This window comes from Ciconia boyciana, chromosome 1, assembly GCF_034638445.1.
Source record: "Ciconia boyciana chromosome 1, ASM3463844v1, whole genome shotgun sequence".
NCBI lineage: Eukaryota > Metazoa > Chordata > Aves > Ciconiiformes > Ciconiidae > Ciconia > Ciconia boyciana.
The window spans coordinates 9,767,612-9,794,013 of NC_132934.1; the positions used below are offsets into that span (position 1 = coordinate 9,767,612).

General features: G+C 41.4%; 1 protein-coding gene across 2 annotated transcripts in view; it reads left to right on the plus strand.

Moving 5' to 3' along the window:
- The first annotated feature begins 295 nt into the window (after window positions 1-295).
- Window positions 296-26,402, plus strand: part of SEMA3D (semaphorin 3D) — a 153,874-nt gene continuing 127,767 nt past the window's right edge. The window contains exon 1 of one of the 2 annotated variants that reach the window (XM_072858402.1): window positions 296-563. The gene's annotated coding sequence lies outside the window, so the exon portion shown is untranslated. The other variant, XM_072858393.1, reaches the window with a different exon arrangement.

The window sequence follows — 26,402 nt, forward strand, 5'->3', positions numbered from 1 at the left end:
CTGTGCAGGACGACCACGATATTAGGTTGGGATGCCCTCCTGTGCGAACTCTGGCAGCGCAGGAGAGGTCTGTGGTCCAGAGGAAAGTACATGAGAGCAGGGTCCCTCTGTGCCCGGTCTCAGCAGGGTGGGCACGCTGCCGCCACAGCCTGTCTGTGTGCTTGCGGGTCTGTGTGTGCGCTCCGCTACTTTTCACGGAGTTAATGCTTCCTGGTGGCCAGGGCTGTGACCTACGCCGGCAGAGCAGCAGTGGGTGTGGGTCTGAGCTGGCTGACACACACACACACACACGCACACGCACACGCACCCGAAGCAGCCCATTTGCTGGAGGGGTGTGCATGTGCGTGCGAGGGAGTGGAAAGGGGTGGCGGGGATGGAGGAAGGGAAGCCAGGGGAAAGTCTGACACTCCGCGCAGAAGGAGCGAGACCCTCCGCCGCTGCCGCCGCCGCCGCCGCCGGGGAGGAGCCCGCCTCGCTCGCAACGCCTCCCAAAACCCGGCCACCGGCCCCGGCCCCGCACCGGCCTCACCCCGCACCTCGCCGCCGCTCCGGCTCCCCGGCAGGTACCAGCCAGCCCCCGCGGGGCCCCCGCGACTTTGCGCCGCTCCACTGCGCGCTGGAGCACTTTTCCGCCGCCGCGGAGAAAGGGCGGAGGGGGGGGGTGTGGAGAAGTGCGCGGGGTCCCCCCTGCTTGTCCCGGACCCTCCGCTCGCCTCGCCTCCGACAGCCGCCGGGGCTGCCGCGGGGCGGGTGCCGGCGCCCGGCACCTGGCGGCGGTCCCCGGGCCACCTGCCCTGCTGTCATCGAGGTGGTGAGCTCGGTGCGCTGGCTTCGGAAAATCCCTCGGCTCTGCCCTGGGAGCGCAGCAGAGGTGGGTTTGGGGGGTCAGGGGCGAGGAGGCGACAGTTTTGGGGAGCAGGGGTTAAAGGCTGGGGAGGTGGGAGCGGTGCGGGCGGAGGGAGAGGTGGTTCGTTCCCTCAGCCCCGGCACCTCTGCGCCTGCTTCTGCTTCGCCTAGGTGTCTCAGGGCGATGGGAAAGGCAGCATGGCCATAATCAGCCCATGTCCATCAGCAAAACTGTTGCGTGCTGGAGCGGTGGCAAAATTCCTCCTTTTCCACATAGTCCTCCAGCACTGCCATGAGCACGACTCCGCTGAACGTGCCCATCACTAGGAACCGCAGAGCACCTGGTTGGCCTGGGGTGCTCACTGAAATGGGATTATTCGTCTTCTCACACTGACAACCTCTACTTTGCTTTGTGCAATAACACAGAGGGTGGTAAAGCTCCTTGTTTTGCAGTGAATATTACAAAATGAAAGTTGTTGCTTCTAGAAGGGAGACATTCCTGAGCGCCTTAGGTAATTGGTGACTGTGTACTGAAGAAGCACAAAGCAGCCACCTATGTTTCCTTTAAAAAAGCCTCACTTTGATTTGAAATGGGAAAACTTGTCCAAGAACAATAGAGATCAATGAGGCAACAGCCTGACCATAAACAGAGCACTTTGCTGAGAAAGCAGCAGCTAAACGCTGCATCTGTGGCTCTGACAGAGGCCGTGAAGATGCAGGCAAGAACTTTTGCAAGAATTTTAGCATGTTGCTTTTGCTTTTTCTTTTTTACTACTTGCAAATCTACGGAACAAGTAAAGGGACTTGACTTCACTGTTTACCATTAAGAGGTGTTTAATACTATATGGCACAACATTTTAATACTGTTTTTCAAACCCTCATTAGTATAGTTGTTGTGATTTTCATCTTTGCCTTTTAATTAGTTTGTTTAGCTTATTATGGGCCTGATCCAGAAAAGCACTACTCAACATCTCCTGCAAGGTATGTAAGGGCCAAGGTCTTTACTAAATCTGTGAAACCTAGGTGTCTAAATAGCTTTCTAAAGAGAAATTGGGGTATTTTAATCCATAATTGTAATGCTACTATCAGAGGTACCCAAATTCTGCAGGTGTCACACCTCTTTTTCTTAAAGTTTGCAAGACAAGTCCTGCTCTCAGATGCTTCATAAATAGAAGCATTTCAGCCTTGATCAGGCTGAGCAGCTTGGCTTCACTTTTATTTGAACTTTATTTTGGCTTGGACATCCAGACTAGCCTAAGATCCAGGAACTAAATTTACTTTCCCTCTTCTTACCACTGGATCAATCCAACAGGGATTCTCAGGGTACGGGGAACAGAGCAGACTTCCCATTAGGTGCAGTGCTGAAGCACAGAAAGACGTGCTCCAAACTAGGCAGAAGCATTTTGAGCCAAAGTCTCCCACAGCCAGTATGTGGGCTCTGCCCATGGAGCGCTTTAACCAGAAATGGAAATAGCAGCTTCACCAGTATCCTCTGCCGCGTCTCAAAAACATAAGAATGACCGCAGTTAGAAGAACTGGTGTAAGATGCTTTCAGGACAGTAATCCCAGGAAGAGAGAAGTGCCTCCCAGTAGTGCTGAGTAAGGTGACTAAATCTCAGGAAGATACAATTTTGAGTTGTACTCCTGTCCTCAGCTTTGGTTTCGTGGGTAGCTGCTGTCAGATTACCTTGAAGAATGATACCCCTTTTGGACCCCGCTCTCAAGTACCAGCCTCCGCCTGCTTCTCTCCAGCTGCAGGTTGTGCCTTCAGCCGACCTTCCAAAACACTGTTCATAATAACCCTCATCTCACTCTACTTCTCAGTGGGTTTTTTTTCCTGAGAGGTGATGTTTTCACTGTAGATACCATTGTGTTCATTATACAAATTATACTGCACCCTTGAAATTCTATTGGGATTTTGCATTGGAATTAAATGAAACAAGGCCCTAGGAAAAAGAAGGTTTTAATTAAGCTAGAATATTAAATGGAAATAGATGTTGTTCATTGGAAAAGAGCCTTTTGAAGTGTTGGAGGATACTGCATCAGTATTACTCAGAGAGTAAATAATGATAATTAAGTAAATCAGCACTGTAAACACCAAGATATTAAAAAGTGAAGTCAAAGAATGAAACACTCCTAACAAAACCTGTCCCTATTTTGGTCCTAGCAGAAGGGATATACTCAGCATCTCTTTCTATGTTCTGTCACAGAACAAGTGGAGGTGCAAATGTCTCGCATAGTCAGGATCTTTACAGTTTAATCTGCAGAAGGCCATAATCATTCAGCGTCCCTCTGTGAGCATGCTGTCAGCTAGGGTGGTCAAAATAATGATTTATTTCTGGGTTCTTTTTGAATCCCTGTTTTGCTTTTTCTCTCATTCTTCTTCTTGCCTTTAAAAACACAGAAGTTGTAAACTCAGGTGTCTCTTCACTGTGCACCATTGCAATGTAGACATACCAGTTGCCTGTGGCTCCGGAGAGGCTGATTCATCAGCTGGGAATCAGCTGAATTCCCAGCACATGCCGGCATTTCTTTGGCTAAAACCCCCGGTGCTGGAATTGGCCACTGAGCCACCTCTATACTCTTTGAGGTTTCCTACATGAGGGAATCCTTCGATGCTGGTTAAGCAGGCTTTCCCACCGCACTCTCCTGGCAAGGCAGACTGCAGGATAGCTATATTTGGCCCATTGTCTTTTTAACCCATGGAAAATGCTTAAGGTGCATGCTAAGTGTCGTTAAATCAAATAGATGCAGCAAACGTGTGATGTGTTTGTTTTCCTTGCTTTCTGGATTTTCTCCAACTACAAACAAGCAACAGAGAAGCTCATAGTAAAGCCATGCCCGTGAGACGTGAAGCGTGGCAGCTGTATTTAAACTATGTATGAAGCAAATTTTTGCTCCGTGGGTGTGCTATTTTTATCTTTTTTATAGTGCTGCACCTCTGTTGTACTCCTTAACACAATCTCTCCCCCACCCCAACATTTCTGTCTGGGTTTTATGTATTTTATAAACCTAGCAATGGCAATGAGTCAGTGCTTAAATTATCCTTGTGTAAATCTTTAGTCCTTTTATCTTCTCCTTTCTATCCTTGTGTATTTAGAAAGGCCCCTCTCTGGTATTGTTATTTTTCACATCCTAGAGACATGCTGTGTGAACATCCACGTGTTGTCTGACAGTGAGTGATTAAAAAAAAAAGCAAAAAAAAAAAAAAAGCAGCCCTTCCATTCCCCTCTCCCCAGCTTTGATGCATCCAACGTCACATGGAGGGGATCCAGGATGAGTCAAGGAGCAGTGCTGTGGTCCAAAATTCCAGTTTGCATTACAGCTGAGAGGCAGCATTTAGCATTGTGTGGATTTATTTTCTTTTAACAGGAACTCCAAAATAATTTATGGAAGCCATATAGCCTAATGGGCAGAACAGATAACAGTAAGCCAAGAAGAACCTGGATTCCCATCTGGGTTGAATCGTTGACTCAGTTTGACTATCAGGGTGATGGGTATGGTATTTAAGCCTAGAACATTATACTGGCCTTAACTAAATCATTGCACTTCCCTGCAACGTAACTGGAAAATGTGATTAAGGTTCAGAGCTCTGCTGGTACCTAACATTATACCTAATAGTCAGCTTCACTGGTCAGACTAATCACAGTACACTAAAGGCATTTATTTGCAACCTTAATTTGCAGCACAAATCCTAAAGAGCTCAGGATATATATGGCTAAAGACAAATTCATGCTCTAGAGCTTATATGTACATGGAGACCTGTAACTCATGAGGACCTTCAGCACTGCATGAATTTCACACTGTATATATTACTCAGCTTTCAGTAACATGGATCCTTTTTGTACATCTTTGCATATTTTTCTTCCTGTATTATTATAAACAGAAAGAAGAGTTGTGTGAGCTTTTTCTTTTAATGTGGTCAGTTTAAAAGCAGAACAAATATCCATAATTAAATGGTTTCCAATCTAGTTGGTCAGTGAATCAGGAGACTTGCAGGAAGCAGATGTCATGCAGGAGAAGAGAGGCTAAAAAGTTCTGTAACATCTGAGCATACTCCAATGATATGCTGAGGTTTTGTTGTTGTTGTTTTTTTACTTATTTTTTTCCGTGGATGGGGAGGAGTGGATGGGGAGGAGAGAAGTTACCAATTTTCCTGGAATGTCCCCTTCCAAAAATCCTGGAGGCACTGCAGCCCTGAGTCTGATCTCATCTTGTGTCAGCATAACTCAGGACTAAATGCACTGGAAACAGAAAGCCTAGGATTAACTGAAAATTATACAAAACTAAGGCTGTCATGAAATGAAAGACTTGCGCCTGTTCTCAGTCCATCTGTACTTAGTGACTTCAAGGGACTTAAGCGCATGTTTAAAGATAGACTGCTGTGTAAAATGCTCTCTTGAAAGAGGGACTTTCCTGAAGTCTAAATCTAGAGTCAGATCAAGTCTTTTAAAAGTTAACTGCAGTCCTGAGGGCTGATGTGGCCAAATATTCTGGCTTAATCTTGGCTAGAATTTTAACATTTTGAACAGCTAGATCTAATGGTATGTGCCTACCTAGCTTCTTATATTCCCCTGGAATTTATCAATGACACACTCCATATAATTGTGGTTACTTTTTGTCCGTCTAAAATCCTTTTTTGGTTTTGCAAGGGAGAGACTGCAAAGAGGGAGTATGTAAAAAATTCTTTCTCAACCAAAAGCAAAAAGTTGATTTTTTTTTCCTTCCACAATGAAGAATTAAAACAATGTCTGTTGCTCTCATGCTTAATGTCAGAATCTCTGCTAAAAAACAGTAAGAAGAAATATGATGAATTTTTCATATGGAACTTATTCCCTGTAATTTTATAATGCACATATGTGAGGTTTTATGAAGACTTATACTAAAAGGCTTTAGAACAGCGTAATAAAGGAAAACTGTTCATAACATCCTTTGGTATCAAAAGAGCTAAACAGCTCCACTTTGAGAGAAGGAAATAAAATGAAGGGCAATGACAAGTAGTGATAGACTGTTGCAAATGTTTCTTGAAGATTTACAGAAAGAACCAGCCTTGACTGTAAGGTTCTCCACACTATTTTTCTGACTTTCTTCATAATCTGTACCTTTGAAAGATGTAACATTCCTATATCCATTCTCTGATTTCTGAAAGACATGTTCCACCTGCATGTAAAATACTAGTAATTTACTTAATTTCATGACTTATTTTCTTAAGCAGGTGACTGAAAACCTTTATTAAGGACATATATAAATCTTCAAAGCTGCTACAGTATGTCTTACTAACAGCGTGATCACATGTTACATCTCTGAAGATCCGTTGTTGCTTAATAGAAATCAGAGGAGACACATGAACAAATTTGTTTGTGTCTGTCTTCCATATTTCTTAAAAATCTTTTTTTTAGTAGGAAGCACGTATAAGATATGGATAGTCATGATTTATCACTTCTGTGTGTATAGTCATCAGTTACAAGCAGTGGACCTTTTCTCATTCAGAGAAGTTCTTATTAATTTATTTGCTATATTGCAGTAGCATCAGGAGGTCTCAGTCAGAAATGAAGGTTCTCTTGTGTTTGGCACTGGTGATGTATCCAATTAAACAAAAAACCAAAACCCACTTTCAACCATAATGTAGGGCAAGAGTCAGCAAGCACAGAAGACTAAGAGATGTGGGTTCCTCAAGAAAACAAGTAACAAAAACAATTTTATTTCATAGAATAAACAGAAGTCTCAGCCTGTTCTTCTGTTGTTGAATAATATAAGCATCAGGGCAAAGTTGAGTTTGTAATGGCATTATGAGATCCCCTATTGTGAAAGATAAATAGCAAATTTGGCCTAATGCCTCAATAACTTAATTACATTGAATTAACCTGACTTTTGGTTCCTATGATCTCCTTAGTTTAGCAGATTAATTTATGAACAATGCAGCTTCAAAGAATCCACTTTATTCTGGGGAGGTATATTATAAGGAAGTTAGAGGATTTTCTAGAGGCACAAAGTCTCCACATGAACAAATCTGGAATTCTTGGATCCATTGAGCCATGTAATACTTTGAGTCGGAGACTAAGCCTTTGTGTTTCAACTGGAGCAGAACTTTTGTCTTCAAAAGAAGGAAAAAAAAATCTGCTAGAAATACTGTGCAGAAACACAAACTTGCCAAGAAGGAGAAAACGTAATTCAGGTATTTTTCATCTAGGGAGCAGGCATACCTATTTTTACGTGATCTTCATGTATATCAGCACGTTAATAGTGGAGACAGTTGGTGTCATCCAGTTTGCTATCTAAGAGCAAAATATTATAAGCCATTAATTTGTAGAAACAGGTCAATTGAAAGGAACAGAAATCCAAGCATAAAGGGTGAGCTAATAAAAGCAGATAGCTCTATTACATCTATCCCCTTCCTAAAGCCGAAATGTAATACCGTTTTTTTGTAAGGAGTTGTTTTTGTCAACGGATCTTTAAATCTGCATGTCTTCATTTCACAGTTTTAAGTTAATAAAGTATACTTCCTGAATGGGATCCTTCAAAAGTAGTCCTGGGTGAGGGGTTTCATAATGATCATTTTAATGACAGGAAAATCATCCACAGATGGGTGCGTTTTAATTTAGCACAAGCCACTGTACACATCCCATTAATGTGATGCACTGTGGAGCTGAGGGGCAAACGTCTGCTACACCTTGTAGATAAAACTACTGCACCAAGGAAGTGGACAGTGTCCATGGGAATGATGGTAGCACACAACAGTTGTTATGTTAAAAAAAAAATCAAATTATAACAAGCTGCATCTTCAGTTGGTGTAAATTAGAGATGCATAACTGAAATTAGTGGAGCGATTTGTAATAGCTAAGGGCAGTCCTATGTCTTTAGAAGAAATGAGCAGCTCTAAAAGCTGAAAGAGGAAAGCAGAGTTTTAAGTTAGCGGTATGCACTGAAAGCATTTGGGGAGAAGAGTTGTAAAGAAGCTGGAGACTGAAGTACTAAGCAAGTGCTATTGCTTCTTGTGCACTGACTGGGTGATTGTGGTGGGATCCCCAAAAGCCACAAGTCATGAGGAAAGGCTGTGTAAGCCAGCTTGCAGAAAGTTAGGTGGAGCACTCTGCAGCTTAGGCCCTGAGCTGCAGATTTAAGCGCCTAAATTCATTTGGGATCCTCAGCCACGAGGAGATAGATACCTATCTCCCAGCAGATAGGTATCTGCGTAGGGTCAGCCTTTTCCTTGTGTCAAAATTAAAATTAAAATTAATTAAAATAAATTTTAAAAAATCTCTAGCGTATATTTCAGTGGTTCAGGTGCCTGCTCTCTCCTAAGGTGACCTGGAAGTGCAGTCTTTCCAGCGCGTGTCTCAGCGGTGTGTTGCTGGTGCTTGGGAGCATGGCTTTCTCAGCCAGCATGGTTCGACTTTGTTGTGAGTGCTGTGTTATCAAAGGCCCGACAGAAAGGGACTGTGGCTTGGCGTGGTTAGAGCATCATCTTTCAGGATAAGATTTCTCTTACTGGACCTGCTCCAATTAATGTTTGGGTATCAGTGCTGATATTTCCTATTTGATGCTGAACTACACTATTGAATTACTCATTAGGAGTCCAATCCTACCTGTTCCTGAAGGAGTGCGCTAACCTTGGGGCTGCTCGATAAAAGGTGTTGAGAGAGGTAGATCTTCTTCTGGTTTCAGTCTGTGGGAGAACTGGGCACGCTTGGAGCCCACCCTGGCTTTGCAAGTAAGGTGGGCAGAGCAATGCCTGTTCTTGAACACCAGAGGCACGGAACTGGAATAATCACGACTTTGTCGTATGTGCACCCAATGGCCCAGGTGCCATGGGGGACATCTTGTTAAGCAGGTTTGGCTACATGCAAAGCCTGGTAACAGCAGAAGACAGTTTTTATACTGGTCTCTAATGCTGAACCTGGGTGACTGAAGAGGCAGTTAAGATCATAAATCTCTGTTATTAATCTAATCTTTTGGCTAAAACAATTTTAATAGACAAGTATGCTTTACATAATTGCTGCCTGAATCATTGTGGTCTGTTGATCTGATGCCTTCTACAGTATATAATGTTGCCAGAACTGATGAAATCCAAGGTGTTTATTTTAAGACTCAATTTCTTATTTTGCAAATTGAACTCAAAGTTTTAAAGGCCTTAAGAAAAAGCTGACTGGATGTAATTTTTGGAATGTCAGTCCCACCTAACTGAGGAAAAAGTGAGAGAATTGATGCATCTAAGAGAGCTACTAACATTGTTCAGGCTTAGGGGTCTTTTAGGTCCTCTTTCTAGAAGAAAAGGTGCATTTACCTCTGCTGCTCTGTGCTGTCTATCTTTTTAAGATGAGTGTCCTGGGTAATACCATTTGCAGTGTACAGATTTGTTCTGGAGTTATGACTTGGTGTTTATAGTCCTCTAGTGACATCTACAAAAAGCAGACATATATTATCTCATAAAGCTGCGTCAAGTTGAAAAAAGTAGAACATGAATCTATGGCAAAGAAATATCTTTCCCAATATAACACCCTGACAACCCGTGTACCTTTCAGTGAAATTAAGAGAGTTTTCACATGGGAAGATTTTCCACCTTTAGATAAAATCATTATAGACTGCTTAGGCTGAAGATTGATTAAACTCACAAAATAAAATATATGTGAGAGGGGAAATGGGAAATATGGGAGAGGGGAAAAGACTGATATTCTTATGGTATCCCTCTGAAAATTCATATATCTGTGTTTTTTTGTTTGTTTGGTTTGGGTTTTTTTCTGAAGAGATTTACACTTTTAGGTACAGAGCAATTATTATGCAGACCTCATGAGCCTGAAGCTCCTGTGTCCTTTGCTTCCTGTGACTTTGCTACAGCTCATTGCCCTCCTAAATGGCAGCACGAGCACCGTTATGAAACTCATAACACAGACATTGATCTCCTTGGCAGTGCTTAAAATCAAATCCTGGCTACTTCGTGATAGATGAGTTATTGTGCTTTGGCTCTTATGATGATGGAAGGGTTGGGTTTTTTTTTCCCAATTTGTTGCTTTTGTACATTGATGTGTAAGGATGAAGAATAAATACTTAGGCACAAAACACTGCTGAAAGCTCCAATGCCAATTTCTGTACCTTTTCACAGCCTGACAGAAAAGCAGGAGGTACGTGCAGCAAACAGTGCAGGGAGTTTGTCTCTCTTAATCCCAAACATCTGGTTTCAAAGCAAAAAAAAAAAAAAAAGGCAGAATAAAATCATCTTATTCAGTTTAACACCCAAGGTGCGATTCTGCTTCATTTATGCCTGGCTTTTCCATTGTGCTGGGTCCATGCCGGCTGCTAGCGTGTCCTGTGGCAGAAGGACTTAGTCTGTCCTAGCCGGAATTGCCATCCTCATCTCTTTGCTACAGCAGTTCTCCAGGTGGTTTCAAGGCGCAAGACAAGCTGCTTCTGCCTCCAAATTCTTCTCCCCTTTGAAATTTCATCTCTTTCCTACAGTTTAACTCTCTCTTGTGCTTTAGTACAAACGCCAGGCACAGTTATCCTGTATCCTGTCAATTCCCAGAAATGGTCCTGACATGATGAAAAAACTTCCCTCCCTAGGGGTACTCTACTCAGCAGCAATCTTGCATGTGGGGTGTTAAGCTGTTAAAGGGAGAGAACTCAGACAGATTTCAGGTCTTGTGTCAGGTTTTCAAGGCAATGGTAAAAACGCCTCTGTGAATAGCATTTGTACCATCAATACGACAGGCACAGCTGTTCTGCAGTTGGTCAGTGCTGAAATATAGATAGTAATTTTCTTTGTAAAGACAGGCTTTATTTCTATTTTTATCCTAGGATATCACCCTGTTTTAAGGATAATAAAATCTGCCTTAATGAATAGTATTAAAAAAAAAAAAAAAGTACTTTCCATCCTTTCTGTCCTTTCCTTCCTTCCTTTCCGTGCAAACAAGGTAAATGCCACTAAAGTGATATGAGAAGAGCATTTTGGAATGTATTTGGATTCATTGTGTTTTGTTTTCCATGCAGGAATTCAAATGACACAACGGAAAGTGGGATCTGACACCTCCAAGATAAACTACTAGTTTATCTTGTCTATATAAAGTGATACATTCACCTTTATAAGTGAAATTGTATGTGAGGCCAGAATAACTGGGCCACAGTGACTTTGAATATAAGTACCATTATTATCTTTAGTGCAAACATCAGCAGAGATTACCATGGTCCGTTGTGATGACCCTGGGCGAATCTCACAAGACCTTGCAGTAGGCACTGTAATATCCCTACTGTCTATTTGTTTTCATTCTCTTCTCAACAAAATAGCACTTTGATGCTTGGAAGGCATGACCCATTTTAAATTGTGCTGTCTCTCTTCATTCTGCTTTGAGCCACATGGGAGAAGAGGTGTGAGCACAAGTGGTTAGAAAAGTTGAAAAGGTGCTGGTAGAGGATGGAAAAATTAATGACTAGTACTGTGGAAACAAAGGTTGTTCTATAGAGCCACCAAGATTCTGCAGGTGTTATGTTCAGATAGATTCAGCATCCTCACTAAGTGTCTCCAGTGCTTTCCCTTAGAAGATCAGTAGTTTTTTTCCAACTAGTTTTATTAGATTCCACTAACGGGATCTGGTCTGAGCTACAAATATGTTGGGTTACAGAAAGCTTCCCAGGCTTACTCTGTGTGTGCCACCACTCAGAAAGAAACCCGGTGACACTGTGGAGGCAGCAGCAATTGCTCAGAGCTCTTTTTGGACATGCTGATGTTGAAGATGTGACCTCAATCCCATGGATGTCTTTTCTTGTGTAGCTATCATTTCCACCTCCTCTTTTCTGTTAGGCTGGGAGAAAGTCCCAAAATAGACATTTGAGTTTTTTGGCAGTGTTTGCTGCCTAAGTACTTATTCTTCATTCCCTACAGAGATATGGTGGTGCGTGGGATTCTCTGGTTTGTGTAAAATTTCGAAGTAGCGTGTTCCTCCTGTGGTTCACAAGACGTAGGCTGGAAACCCTGACACAGAACAAACATGTTTCCTTGTTCTGAAGCTGCGTGATTGGGCAAAACTTTCTCATTTTGGTGTAGGAGTTTTATCTTTTTCAATTTCGGAAGATGAGCAAGGCAATTCAATGGAAAGGATGTTGCAGAATCTCATTTTCTTGATGTCCCCAGAAACCGAATCCTATTTGGACAATAAGGGCTAGTCCATAAACAAGCTATTGGATCCAATATAAGGGTAACTGTGTAAGGTTTCTGTGGTCTGTTTAACACAGGAGTCGATCAAATGTCCCTTTAATAATCTGAAGTCTGTAAAACCTTTTACAATTATTTAAACATGTTTCTTGAATGATGCATAATACTTCACCTGCATGTTTTCCACAAGCTGTGTATACTTTGTGCTTATAGTTTTAAAACCAAAAACATGGATAGCCTTTGATGATAATTCAAAGTTGATATAGGATTGTTTTGATTAGTTAGAGATCAAGGCTGCTGTCCTAGAAAGGGAATACTGCACTTGTGGAGTACCAGCAACAGTATTTTATCTTGCCATTTGTTTGAATAGTGTGAGACTGTCACCTCTCTCTCCCTACAGAAACTTGCTTTTCTGTGTCACCATACTGAGATAATTTCAAAAAAATTATCAACACAGATGAAAGGAATTGAGCCTATTTTATAAATTGACCCTTATTGCGACCCAGGTGCAAGTCTCAGGGAATTCAGAGGACATGCTTAGCATTCAGCAGTTCTCCCCAAGATTATTCTAAGAAACACATATCGCCCAATACTGGAGCCTGCTCTGGTCTGATAAGGTTTGTCTACATGCGGAAGTCAGCGTGCTGTTAAACTAGAATAACAGCGTGCAGTGTGGTATCTTCTTCACACTAACTCTCTGCATGATCAGTCGCAGGGTATATGTCCTAAGTCTGCTTTCAAAGTGAAGTAAGCTGCTTTCTAATTAAAAGCTTTCATGTATACACTTATGTGTGATGGGATTGCAGAGCAGTCAGTATGCTGCTAATTCACATCCTACTGTATGTGGACTCTCATGTTGACAAGCCCTAAGTATTTCAATTTTAAGGTCTTGGTCAGTTATTTCTATAAGTGCAACAGGCAATATCAGTGCACTGTACTGTGATAGGAATTGCTCAGATGCTACATTCCAGGGTAGGACTCTGTGCTCATTGAAGTGAATATAATATTTTCACTGATTTTAGTGAAAGATCCAACTTTATGATGGTGTTCATGTGTTTACTTGTATCACAGTGACACGTAAAAACCCAACCTGGGATTTTGGCCTCATTGTGCTATTACTGGTAAGTTAACATCTAAGGAGAGCTTAGAGAAGACCAATAAACATGAGAAGGGAGTCTTTGAGTCAGGTTTGATTTATGAGGAAAAATTAAAGGATCGGAGCATGCATAGCTTGTTTGAGTTTGACAAAGAAGAAGACATGACTGTAAATACTTCAAAAGTTTAATTCCAAAACCAGCAGAGGATTTGCTTAATGTTAAGGACATTCCAGCAGCTCAGGAGACCTGGGGTTAATTCCATGACATACGTCCTTAGGCAAGTAATTTCTGCTTAGATCCTAGCAAATTCCTAAAGGCACCCAACTGCCACTTCTTTGTCTACATCATTGAGTGTTAGTCAGCTGAGACTGAAAACCACTTAATTTAGACAATTAACGTGCTAAATACCTTTGCAGGTCTGGATCTTGGCCTCTACCTGTCTCAGCTATATATGTCTGTAAATGGGTAAAAACTACCCTGTGTCATAAAAAGAGTGTGAGAATAATAGATTTGGAAAATATGGGTGTTCAGATGTTGTAACAATGGAAGCCATGCAAGTATACTGAGTAGAAAAGCTAATTAAGATGGGATTTATTTCACTTGTCTGTAGTGTAAGGTGGTCACCTAATCTTCCTCTGTTTTCAGTAGAGATGAGGTACTCCAAAGGACAATGCACTCTATTCGGCGACAGTATCTGAGTTGGGATATGAATTCACCCCAGCACCCTCTCTGGAGGGATAGAAGACAATGCCTGAATTTTAGATGGTTGAAATTCAGCAAGATGAATGTTATCTTAAGAATAAAAGGATTAAATAAAATCAACTTAGCTTGATTTTAAGGGAAAAAAGTCTTTAATGAGTGTATTTGCTGAAATGCTCTTTTAAAAGTATTACAGAAACCTCCTCAAAGAACTTGTGTTTTTCTCCTGTTATTTCTCATAAACCATTCACAAAGTCTTTTATTAAAAACTAACTGCATGATAGAGCTCCCACTTCTCCTCTTTCTGTGAAGCAGTCCTTGTGCAGACTAGCAACATCCCAAAAGTAATATGGTGCACATACTACCAAAGAATGTCCTTGAAAATGGCTGATCCTCAGAGAAAATACAATTGTGGGCACTGTGAGTTCAAAGAAAAAAAATTATGTAGGGAAATGAAATTTATTCAGAGAAGAGCTACAAAAATTCTGGAAGCTTCTATTAGAGGTGCTGGAGATCCATGTGCAAAGCAACTGTAGGATGCTGAGGATCTAAGGAAAGGTTGAGCAATACAGGCTCATGAGGAAGACTGAGATGACCTATCTGAGGCCCCTGCTAACCCATGCAATTGCACAAGTTTGCATTTCAAAGAAAGATGAGCTTAATTAATTTATCCTGCTGTAAGCATGACTCAGTGATAGAGTCCTCCCTTGTATTATTACATTCGATACCCTGCAGGACAGCAACATCTCTTTGTGACTAGTTTACTCTTTTTGGTTTGCACTCTTCAAAGAAAAGGCCCGCTTTCAGGCTTTGTCCCTCTTTTTTGGTAGCTCCCACCTCCAGCGTCACCAGAGCTCATCTTCACATAGCTGGCCTCTTATTTCCCTCACAACTGCTTGTTACTTGCCTACTTCACGGGCTCTGCAGGGAAGGGAAGGAGAGAGTCCCTTTGCTATTCAGCCCTCTGTCTTCTGGCTCATCTATTGATGAAGAGATGGGGATGAGTGAGCAATCAGTCACTTCAGGGACAGGGACCTGGGGTCAGAAAGCCTGTGGCTACATCCGGTACTGGAATAGACTTATGCTTGGGAATGTCTAAAATATGCCGAATTCAGAAGAGCAAAATGTGTTTGCAGGAGTTCACGTTTATTGCTTTTTCTTGATCTTGCAGACCCAACACCTATTGCTTTGGGAAATCAGAGCTGAACTGTCCTAAGAACTTAGAGGGGGATTTAGTGTTCGCACAGGGGATTTAAACATGGTGGGGATCTTACCTGGGTGTGGAGCAACCCTGACTCAGATCAGGACATGAAATAAGAACTCCCAAATTGAAGAGGTGTATTTGGGTCACAAGGCTATAAGCTTAAAAGCCCATCTTCAACCTGACTGAGACTTAGCCAGTGAGTTAGATGGGAGATGCACCTATCTCTGGTTCCCCAGAGAGCCTGGACTTGAACGAGGTACTGTGTTACTGGACACTGTAAGGACTCTTGGCTGTTCTTGCTGCAGGAATGCAGATGCCCGAGGCACTTATATTCTGCACTGTCAATGTGTAAGGGAATAAAGGTGGAGATTATGTGAATTGCACTGAGACCAGCTTCTTGCTGGGCTTCCTTGACACCCCAAAGTCCTAATCTTTCCCATGAGTGCCTCCAAACCTGTGAATTCACATCATCTGCTTTATGCCCTAATTCAGGGGCTCTGCATCGTCCTCTGTAAGTACCTACCTCTTTCCTCTGGTTTACATCCTTGGAATCTCACCTAGATGCCTGATGTGGGCAGTGAAAGATACTTCCAAGTGCCCAGTGCTTCAGACACACAGAGGATGACGCTGTGCATGAGTGCTTGTCCACAGGTCACTGCAAGTTGTAAGACGCAATACAGAGGACAGAGAGAAAGCAGACAACAGTGACAGGAACACCACATTGCCTATATATAGATACGTAGATGTTGTGCGCTGCCTGTTACTGTTATTAACAACTATCTCACTTTTTGCTCCCTCTGACTTTTATCCATCTGGTGTCATTCATTATATACTTAGACTATAAGCTGCAAGGAGGAGAGGCTCTTGTATCCTCCTTCATAGTATGTGCAGCACTATGAGGTCCTGTCCCTGACTGGGGCCTCTAGGCACTATCCCAGTATAAATAATACATAAAAATAGATCAGCAGTGTAACATCCATCAAGAAAACCATACAGAGACCTAAACAGTGCTTTAGTATTGAATTGTTCTACTGTCTAATGTGGGGTTCATGCAATAGCTTGCTGTAGTTTTCTGAATTAGAAGACAGATCATACAAAGCCTTATATCTATGGGCAATATGCAGGGAGCTTGGGGGAAATCTATAACTACTAAAATCGGGAAGTGTGCCAAAGATGATTTACAAGTATGGGGAAGAATGCATCTTTTGTGATGTTCAGGACTTTATCAGGTTTATTTTGGAGGCTTTCCAAGATTAATAGCAAAAAACAGCCAAAAATTTTGAAGTGAAGCAATCAGACCAAATTTCAGCTGCAGCAATAGCTGCAATAGCCCAGGGGTTTGCAGCAGCTTCCGCTCTCTTGACACAGCACTGATTGTTCATGTTGCACCAGGTAGGATCACATTAAGCAAAACAATTTAACTGAGTGATACAAACAGCTATTGAGATGTGCAAGGCCAGTACACAACAGAAATGGGTATTATTAATATTGTCACCTGTATTACAGCCATTGTTGTAAAGTTCATCTGCACTCAGAGCCACACTGTGTACACAGAGCATGAGTTAAAACTCTTCTGAAAAAAGTTAACAAGTATGTTAGAGAACAAAGATGTACCTCAGAAATGAGGTATTACTATTCTCATTCAGCTTGGAGTCATGATGGTGTAATGATTTGCTCTTGCATAGTTGTAGATAATTGTTCCTTGCAATCAATTTGATGGGATTGCTGAGGGGGTTTTGGAAGGCGGAAATGGACAAGTCCATGGCCACTGAGGATTGGCTTCTTGTGGCAGCAAAGCATTGGACCTGGACCAATTCTCGGATGCTTTTTGAGAGAAATTGATTATAGTTATTATTTTCAGGCCCCCGATCCACTTTCATTTTAAAGATTCTTTTTTGCAAGTACTTTTCTATTTGACCTGTGACTCCACCTGTTGGAGGTTCATGACCATTTGGTAACCCCGATCGAGGGCTCTAAGGGGCAAGATCTAAGTATCTCAACTAAGATAGTCATATAGGTTCTCTGTCTAATCAGCAGAGAGGGAGACACCCAGCTTCCCATCCAAGAAATCTGAAGTGGTTTGGAGTATTCAGTCCCTAAAGTGTCTGTTTCGCTCTAATGACTGTAAATAGAAACTAGATGAACTGACACCTAGTTTTCAGATGACTAAATTTAGGATGAAGGAATTACAGTATTTCTTTAATTCATTTTAGCTGCTTTTGCAGACATTGGGATATCAATGACAGCAAGAGCTTGGAAAGCAGCATCTCTGACAGCAAACCCTGGTCCAAAATATGTAGTTCACTTAGGTTGCAGTGCTTTGAGGCAGTGAGCTGGGGTGAATCTCTTAATTGTCAACACGGGAGCCTGTTTCAGTGCCAGAAGGTTCAGTCAAATAACCTCTGTGCTACATTTCTTTTTTTTTTTTTTCTTTTTTCTCTCCCCTTCATCTTTGGAAAAACATGCTGTTGCAAACTTGGAGCAGACGTAGCATCTTCAGTCTCTGGTGCTGAACCAGGATGGGCTTCTATGCTGGTGGACCGGAATGGGCTTCCATGCTGGTGGCTGGTGGCGGCTGGAGCCGATCTCCCCCATTGTTCACTGACGGTGCTGCAGGAGTGTATGGTATTTAGTATAGGAAAACCACATAGGATTTGATTTAGGACTATCACCGCCACGGCTGTTGAGCATCTGGGTGGCTGTTTGTTGAAGGCAGTATAACAGCTTGCTGGGTGCTTTTATGTCACATCACAAATGACATTAATAAGTGAATCAAAAAGAATGTGATTGAAGAGACCGAGGCATTTCCCTTAACTTCAAAGAGTTGGATTTGGCCTATTAAATCCAAAATTGTGTCTACAGGCACAATATATACCTACAGGAAAACAAAGACAAACCTTCTTATTTACCTGCTTTCCGTAGCACTTGTGTTAGTCTTTTATGGTTTAGCTGGAGCCGTGGTGGCCATTTTCCTGCTGTCTTTCTACCCAGGTTGGAAGAGGGAAACTTCTCTGTGGCATCATATAATTTATTTTTGTTAGCTTTTTGGAGGTCCAGCATCCCTGGAGGTGTAAGTGCTGAGAACTGTGCAAGTCAGACTTTCTATATGAGACAAACTGGTGGCTCCTGATTTCAGAGTTTCTTCATACTAAACAAAGTCCTTCAGTTGTGCAGAAGACTTTATAAATGCATGTAGGGAGACTAAAAGTCTTTGGTTTCCACAGATCCAAATAAACCCATGAAAAGAGAAAGGTTTCTTTCATTGCTCTCAGGAAGAGTTAGGCAAATAACTTGAGCAGCAAGAGAAGAGGTAAGCAGTTGCGCAATCTCCATTCATATCATTCACACTCACGCGTTGGGAAAAGAATTCCCAGCTCAAGAGTGGGCTCAAAATTAAAAGAGAAACATCCTCAAGGCTTTTGGAATAGGAAAAAGAAAAGAAGCTGCAGAAGCTCAACTCTCATGAATTGTTAAAACAAAACAAACAGCTGGATGGCAGAAGGGCTGTTCTTTGCCATAAAACATTTCCTGAAACTCTTTCTTCCAAGATCCATGCTGATTATTTATTTGTTTTAGTTTTTCTTTCTCATGAATTGATTTGATTAAAAAAAATTAGGCATCTCATCTTCTGAATATGACAAGAGGTTGCTAGCAATAATTTAGCTAGTTTCTTAAGTGTGTTCAGTTATTAATCCCTTCTTCTGAGCGTGTGGTGGAAGAGAGCAAGAGATTCATCACCTATCCTTCTTTGTCTGTGACTCTATCATCTTAAAAGTTCATTTCCCATTTCCACTCTCATTTCATTGTGAGCCTTCTGTCCTCGGTCCTGCAGATCCATTTCCAGCAAGTACAGCAGCACTGAACTTAGGGTGTTTAAAGTAAACCAGACAGTGTGACCGCAGCTGAGAGTGACTCCGTGAACGGGTCTGCTGGCAAAAGGGAAGAGGTGGTGAGAAGTGGCACGAGGGCCGTGACAAGCACCGGAGATCAGTAGTGTCCCCTTGTCACAGTGCTGCCTGCATGGCTTTTATCGCCTCTCTTTCTTTTGGAGGTCTGTATCTCATGGAAGGTGAATTAAGAAGATCTGTGGAGAAGTCGGTGAACTTCTGCTCTAAAAGCATGTCCCTGAGCAGGATCTTGTAGGGGACAGTTGTGTGCACTGTAGTGGATATCAGCTGTTTGCTGTTTTTTTCCAAGTTTGTCAAAGCTTTTCTGAAATCAGAGAGTTTCAGTGATCATAAAAAACAGCTGATGTTTTAGCTTAGCACTGCCTTTTTTAAAACCAGATTTAAATTTCACAGATTTCACCTGTAATTTATCTGCCCACACCCTCACAAAACCTAGAACCCCCTTCTCTTTTTAATTTCTAGCTGATGGTCATGTTAGCCTGATTTGGACATCTGTATTCACACTGTGGAATATTTTGCATGGTTTTGCCATGTCTCATATTTTCCATAGAAATTACACAATGAAAAGCAGTATTTTTAAAGTGTCAAAACTTGATGGGATGCTTTGCTGGCTCTGTCACTGACTGCCTGTCTTGCTCAGCTGATGGCATTAGTGTCACATTTCGCTTGTGAGTGCAGGGACTCTCAAGCAGACCTCATGAGAGACAGATGGGTCCGTCTGTATTTGCAAGTTAAACAAGGCCAAAAGACGGTATTGACCTGCAATAGCCCGTGATGTTTGTTAGCATGCTCATTGGCCTCTTTTTTGCTCTTGTCAACTAGCACATTTCCAAACTGCCCTGTCATAAGCTGCGGGGATGTGGAGGGCTCCCAGGAGGCAATATGGATGAGACCACTCGGTTTTGAAGGGAATGAGGGTTTATCTGTACGGACAGAAGCTGTGCCAGGCTGCTCTGTCTCAGGATTTGCAAATAGAGTCTGGCACATTTTATTTATTGATACAGGCTTAGGCTTGGGGTCTGGAAGCTCAATTCAGAGCTGCACTGGGGGTGACTGTACCATATTCCTGTAATTACACAGGCTTTTCCTCCACCCATCTTTTGTTTGTTTTGTCTTCTTAGATGTAAGCTCATCAGGGAAGGTATTGACACTTGCTCTTTATTTGTAGAGTATTTAGTACCATGTGGCCCTGACCTGCATAGATTTCAATGCAAATTAAAAGTTGCAAGTTGAATCTGTTCTTGCCTGTTTGCTCGCAGCTTGCTATGTTTTCTCTGACTGTAACTTTACCGTTAAGGAGGGAACAAAGGGTAGCTACTTAAGAACTGTAAAACCTGCCTCACTTCAGCCCTGGCTATTTGATTTTGTAGGCTTATGTCAGACCCTTAAGGTTAAAAATGTTTCTTTTCTTGTCTTGGCTTGAACGGCACATGGAATGTTTCAAAGGAAAAAAAAAAGTCCATACGACGCAGGCCAGAGTGATGCAGCCTTGCCTGCTTTTCTTGATCTGAAACACTTTATTAGCTGGAGCGCAATATGGCCTGGCCATCTCAGTTTCCATCCCATTTTTGGATGGAAAGTTGCACACCAAACAGGAGCAGAAGCAATCATTTGCTCATGAACAGGCAGATGTTTGTTTGTTTTCTTTGCAGCATAACATTTTCTTAGTTAGACTTTTCTTCATCCTTTCCTCCTCCATGAACTCCCTCAAAACTGCAGAGTAAATAATTTTGGCTTACAATGAACAAAGCTCTGAGATGATAATGAGAAACGGTGAATAAGCTCTCCATGTCTTACATGATACAGACTTGAACTCTGCTGAAGGGGCTGTATGCAGCAAGGTCAGGAGTGTGATGAAGTATAAGTTTGGAAGGGGAATCTGCTGGAGAGATAGTATAACCCACTGAGTGATAAGTGCTGACAGACTGGCACCCTGATGTTTGAAGTGCTTTCCCTTGTGGCAGAAGTATGTCTCTGATCCTGTTGTGTTATGGCCAGACTCGGTCTGTTTTGAAAGCCTATACTTTCTTCACATGGAGACTCAGAAGGATTCAGGCTGAATGTATTTAACAGAACTCTGAATTTTGGGCCATGGTTAAAGATAAATTTTAAAGATTCAATATGGCCTTCCCAAAAGGCATTTGTAACAACAATTATAAGCATATGTCAGTACATTTATATTATTATTAGTAGTATATGTTTACATTAGTCTTTTTCTAATACTCCACCATTAAGTTACTGTGTTTAGTGCACTAGTTCATAGAGAATAAAAGCATTAAGTTATGATTTCAAAAGAATGATAAAACAATAACACTGGGGAATTTCAGTCATCTTCTAGTGCTTAACAAATTGGGAGCATTATTCAATCTGTCCAGGCAGGCTCTTGCGCGGTTCCTGTTCTTCTCTGTTTCTTTCCTGTGGGTTTAGCTTGTGAGTGCTCCCAGTATGGCCACACAGGGAGAGGAACTGAAATATGTGAATGAGACCCAGAGTGGGAGGCAGAAGATTAAGTGAAATGTCCTGGGACCTTCCAGGAGAAAGCTGCTCTGCTCTTTACCCAAACCTCAGTGACAGAAGTAGTATCAGAAGCTAGTCATGGATGCTTTGACTAATATGGGGTCTTAAGAAACAGTAGTGATATGTTTTCAGTTCCTTGAATCAGTTTGTTTCAGTTACATTTGCAAATTTATATATATAAAAAGAAAAGAATTACAAATTTTGTAAATAAAAAAGCTTGGGAGAGAGAAAAAAATAGATTTTTCTGGTTTTAACCTTTGGTTTCTAGGCTAGGACTGGGACAAGTTCCCCATCCCATTTATTTTGTCTCCAGGACAGCAATATTCTGTCACATTTTCAGATTTCTGGTACCTGACATGGCATTCTGTCATCTAGTCTGGTTCTTTGACAACCACTGAGCAGAACACTTCACTGCTTTGGAAGACAAGAGGAGGAAGGGGTATAACCCTTAATAGTATTCGGGACTAATCAGGCCTCTCTTTAACTACCTGAATACAGAGGATATATCTACATAGATAATAGAAGAAAATACTGATTTCATTTTGATTAATAACAATAAAGCACTAACAGACTTCTAGATATGTCCGTTTTCAGTGATTTGCAGCCATGCTCCCCTCCATTGGAAACAATGAGAAATAACTTGCAAGTGCTTTCATTATCAGCATCCCAGAGGATAACTGCCTGCACTTTCATTCCTTCCCACTCTCTAATGTATATGCACTAAGCTGCATTTTTTAACCATGCAATCAGAAAGCATGTGTTCCTCAGGACCTCTGGGTCATTCCTGCAGAGGGTGGACACTGAATGAGAAAGACACCAAGGAAGTAGAAATGTTGACTTGTTATTCTTAAATGAGCTTAGTAAAACATTGCCTTTATTTTCCCTCTGCTTCACAGACTTACTGTGTGAGGCAGGATCATGTTGTTTGCCATCACATTCCAGCTGTAGCACTGACATTTGTAACTTCTCAGTTCTTGGCCTTGTAATCTTCTCATTTCATTTATCATGGAATCCCTTTTGTCTAGTGTGACATTTTCTTTAATTTCCTCTCAAGCAAGAGTACTACCACAGTAAGGATATGTACGCCTAACATCACTAATATACTTTTCCTTTTTAGTAGCAGGAGGATAAGAGCCTGTTACACAAACATCGGAGGGATTAATTCCTTCACCTCCTACAACAGAGGACCATGCTCAGACGTGTCAGGGTTTTAGGATGTTTCAGCAAACGGTACTCAGTGTGGGTATTACGTGGGGAGTAACTATATGTAGATCTGGAAACGGAGAAACAAAAGTAATTGTTCTAGTAATGTTTTGTGTTGGTTTTGGAATCATTTACTTAGTCTGGGTATAGTCAAATAGATAAACAAGTGATAGCATAGACCTGCATGTTTTCCTCCAGTATAGGATCTGATACTTAATTAGAGTCAACAGAAGGCACTAAGCAGCTCAGGTTGGTAGGTTCACTTTCTGGTGGTTACTGTTTCTCTTCGTTCCTTATGCATTTAGCTTCGAATGACCAGGCTGCCAGCTTCTATTTTTCAGTTACCTAAATTGAATGGAGATGAGTCTGAGCCTTAGAGATATCATCAAATATTTATACACTAAATTTATTAAAGACAAGCTCTACTTCCATTCAAATTATCTGAATGAATGTGCTAACTAATTATTCTGTCAAAAGAATTCAGAACTGGAACTAAGGCAATAAATTTAATATTTGTGTACTAGTGAACACAAATATCATCAATATTATAGGGTCATGATGGTCATGATGGTCATGATCCTTTTCTACCTAATTACTGCAACTTCACTGACGTCAGTGGGCACGTGCCAATGTGTCCCTTACTGATTACTCTCTGCATTACTCTGATACAGCTCCATAGTGGAGACTTTGTGGTAAATCTTTATTATAAATCTCTGCTATTTTCACTAAAAATGTGAAGACATTCAGTAAAATACAAGGGAGTTATTGCTGGGAAAAGAATGAAGAAGGAAAATGAGAATGAATAATCAGATAATCACTATTTGCAGCTGTAAGATTTTCTAAAGTATTGATCATCATGATTTAGGCAAAAAAATGCGTTTTCACATTATCACATTTAGAAATTGCATGATCTCAAGAGGTTTGAATACCTTCAAAGGTATTGAACATGGACAATAGTATTACCATGGGTAATAGTATTCTTACCAATTTATGTATTTGATCTACGTAGAAATGTATCTTCTTAGAAAAGGTAAATTAGCATTCATCTTTAATGTCATGTGTGCATTTTAGAACATGGAATCTTCACTATTTATTTCTCTAAATTAGATTTAGTGCAAAGCTTTCATGTTTATTTCTGTGACTCAGAATCAGGAATTGCTCAGGAGAATCAGTTTACCTGATGGACACCTCTCGTGTTATGAGACAGCTATATGCCTTTCTAGAGATCCAGTTCATCTTTGTGAAAACAAAATTAGGCTGTCAGGATGCAGTTGTTTAAAATAAGCTCCACGCTTCACCGATGTGGTGGGTAAGATCATGGCATAGCTTACAGATCTACACAGGATTTTAGAAGGAATTCATAGGGATTCCTATGGGGCTTGACCTTGTTGACAGTGTTATTGACATAACTCATTTTCTTCTCTGTTACACAATGGAAATCTAAAACACAGCCTTATTAAATAGCCTCATTGAGTTGTAGAAGGGTTACAACTTCTTTCAACTTTAAAAAAAAATTTACATTCCTATTAGAGGAATTTTCTGCAGACAGAAATGAATCAACTATTTGATGCATCATGTGTGATTAAAAAATATTTCAAATTGAGGATTCTGGAATAAATTTCCTACTTTTTCTTGGTGGGGAGGGTGAAAGGAAAAAGTATGGGAGCAATTCTGTTTTTCATTAAGATGCTTCTGCTGTGACAATTGATACAACGATTATAAAAGCTCTATAGGAACTGAAGCTGAAAACTGCAGTGCAGAGAAGGTGATGTTCTTGTGCACTGTGACTCTTATGCTTCACATTTTCTCAGTATTGCAGAGCACAAATCTAGTGCACAGTTTAAAAACAAACAGGCTGCTGATCAGTGATACTGCTTGTGTTTTTCTATTCTTGTGAGTGCTTCTGAAGAATCACTAACTATATTATGAACATTATTTTGCACCAAACTTAGAGCCTCTGTAATTGATCACTATTTTGCTGGCTTTTTCTTTTTACACCAAAAAGAGCCATGGCCCTGCATTAAAAAAAAAAAAAAAAAGAAATTACATTTCAGATTATATTGGCTTAGTGTATTGAATGTGTTCCCAGAGATATGTCCCAGAATCTATCTTGTTTTGCAGTGATAGTTTATAATTAAACTTCTTGTTCCCTGGAGGGCCCTTGTTTTGGCTTTCTAAGAGTGAAAATGCAACGTGGTAGATGTGTCTTTGTTTTTTTCACCTCAGATGAATGGAACAAATGTCCAGATTCGCCTAAATTACTGCCAACACGTAATCTTTAAAAATTAAATAAAAAAGAGCTGTTTGCTTATTTGAAGGAATTCTGCCAGTATTTGGAAGCAACATAAATGCAAGAACAAATGGTTTTTTAATTATTTTAAAGCACTAGTATTGTATTTATTGGCCTATTGTTTGTGCTAAATTGAGCAGTTGTCATGACGTTAGTTTTCTTAATACAACACACAAATATGCAGTTAATATCCTGAGGATTTTTAAAAAAGATGTTGCCTTGTCAGATGTTGTCTTTCAGAACTGGCTTTGTTGTAACAGTTGTGTTAGCTTGTCTTTTGTTTGGGTATTGTTCCTACAGTCAGTTCACACAGGGTAATCAGCTCAGCACTTTTCCACTTCCAACTCTATTACACCTATTTTACCAAGTCTGAACTGTTCCTCCCTCCCCCTCCACTCCTTTTGCAGATGCTTTTCACAGAGATGCTCTGCAGCTTCCCGGTGGTGGCACTGGGCAAAGTCCAACGCAGCAGGGCTGAACAGGGCTGTCAGACAGATAAATCAAGGTCCACAGTTTGGCTGATCAGGTCGAATGGTTTTTGTGAAGACATGTTAGCTCAATACCTCACTAACGCATGAGTTCCCAGCCTTGGCTGTGGCTGATAGCATGTTACCGTTGGAAAGGCAACATTGCCTTTTGGTCCCCCTCTGAAAGCTTTGCTGTTATTTTGAATGCTCCAGTTAGTGGAATTAATGCATGAGGGTTTTACAGGCAACATCCTGCCTGGAACCACGTGTTGGACAAGACTGAACTAGAAGATACACTCAGGGTCGGGGTTAGTTTGACACGCAGGAAAGAAGGAGAGGAGTTGTTGCAGAGTTTCAAAATTTTCTGTCCTCCAACTTGGATATCGGACTGGGTCAGATCCCAGTGAATGTATCCTTTAGTTCATTACTTGCACCTATTGAATTTTAAAAATTAGAACAGGCTTTTAAGAGTGACCAAGCTCCTTCAGTAGTTTTTTTGTTTCTGTCTGTCTTTGGATATACCAGGGAGTCATAGCTAACTATCTTGCAGCAGTACCTTTCTAAATTAAACATCAGTTTAGAATTAGGTGCTTAACATGAGCATAGAGGTTTGGGGTGTCTTGTGATTGAGTTTGATAGTCTCCTTGGATAAGACAATCTGCCAGCTGTGTGCATGTTCCCATTCCACTTTTGTTATTTGGATAGTGAATAATTTCTGTTTCATCTAGGTGTTCCTCCATTTTTGAGAGGAAGACTAACAAGAGGCAATAATTCCTCCCATGACAATCACCATGGTGTCCCAGGCATAGGCTGGCCCCAGTCCAGCTTGACACAGCCGAATACAGAGGCAGTGGTGGTTTGGGGCAGCGCTTGTGGGAACAGGTGCTGGCCTCCAGGTTGCTCAGGAGGCCTCATCCTTTCTTGCTCTGGTCTACCCTTCATCTCTCCCAGTGCTCTTCCACTGTACAACAGCCCCAGCTATCCCCCAGACCAGGGCTCGCCCTTTGCAATGGCACATCACTGCTTTA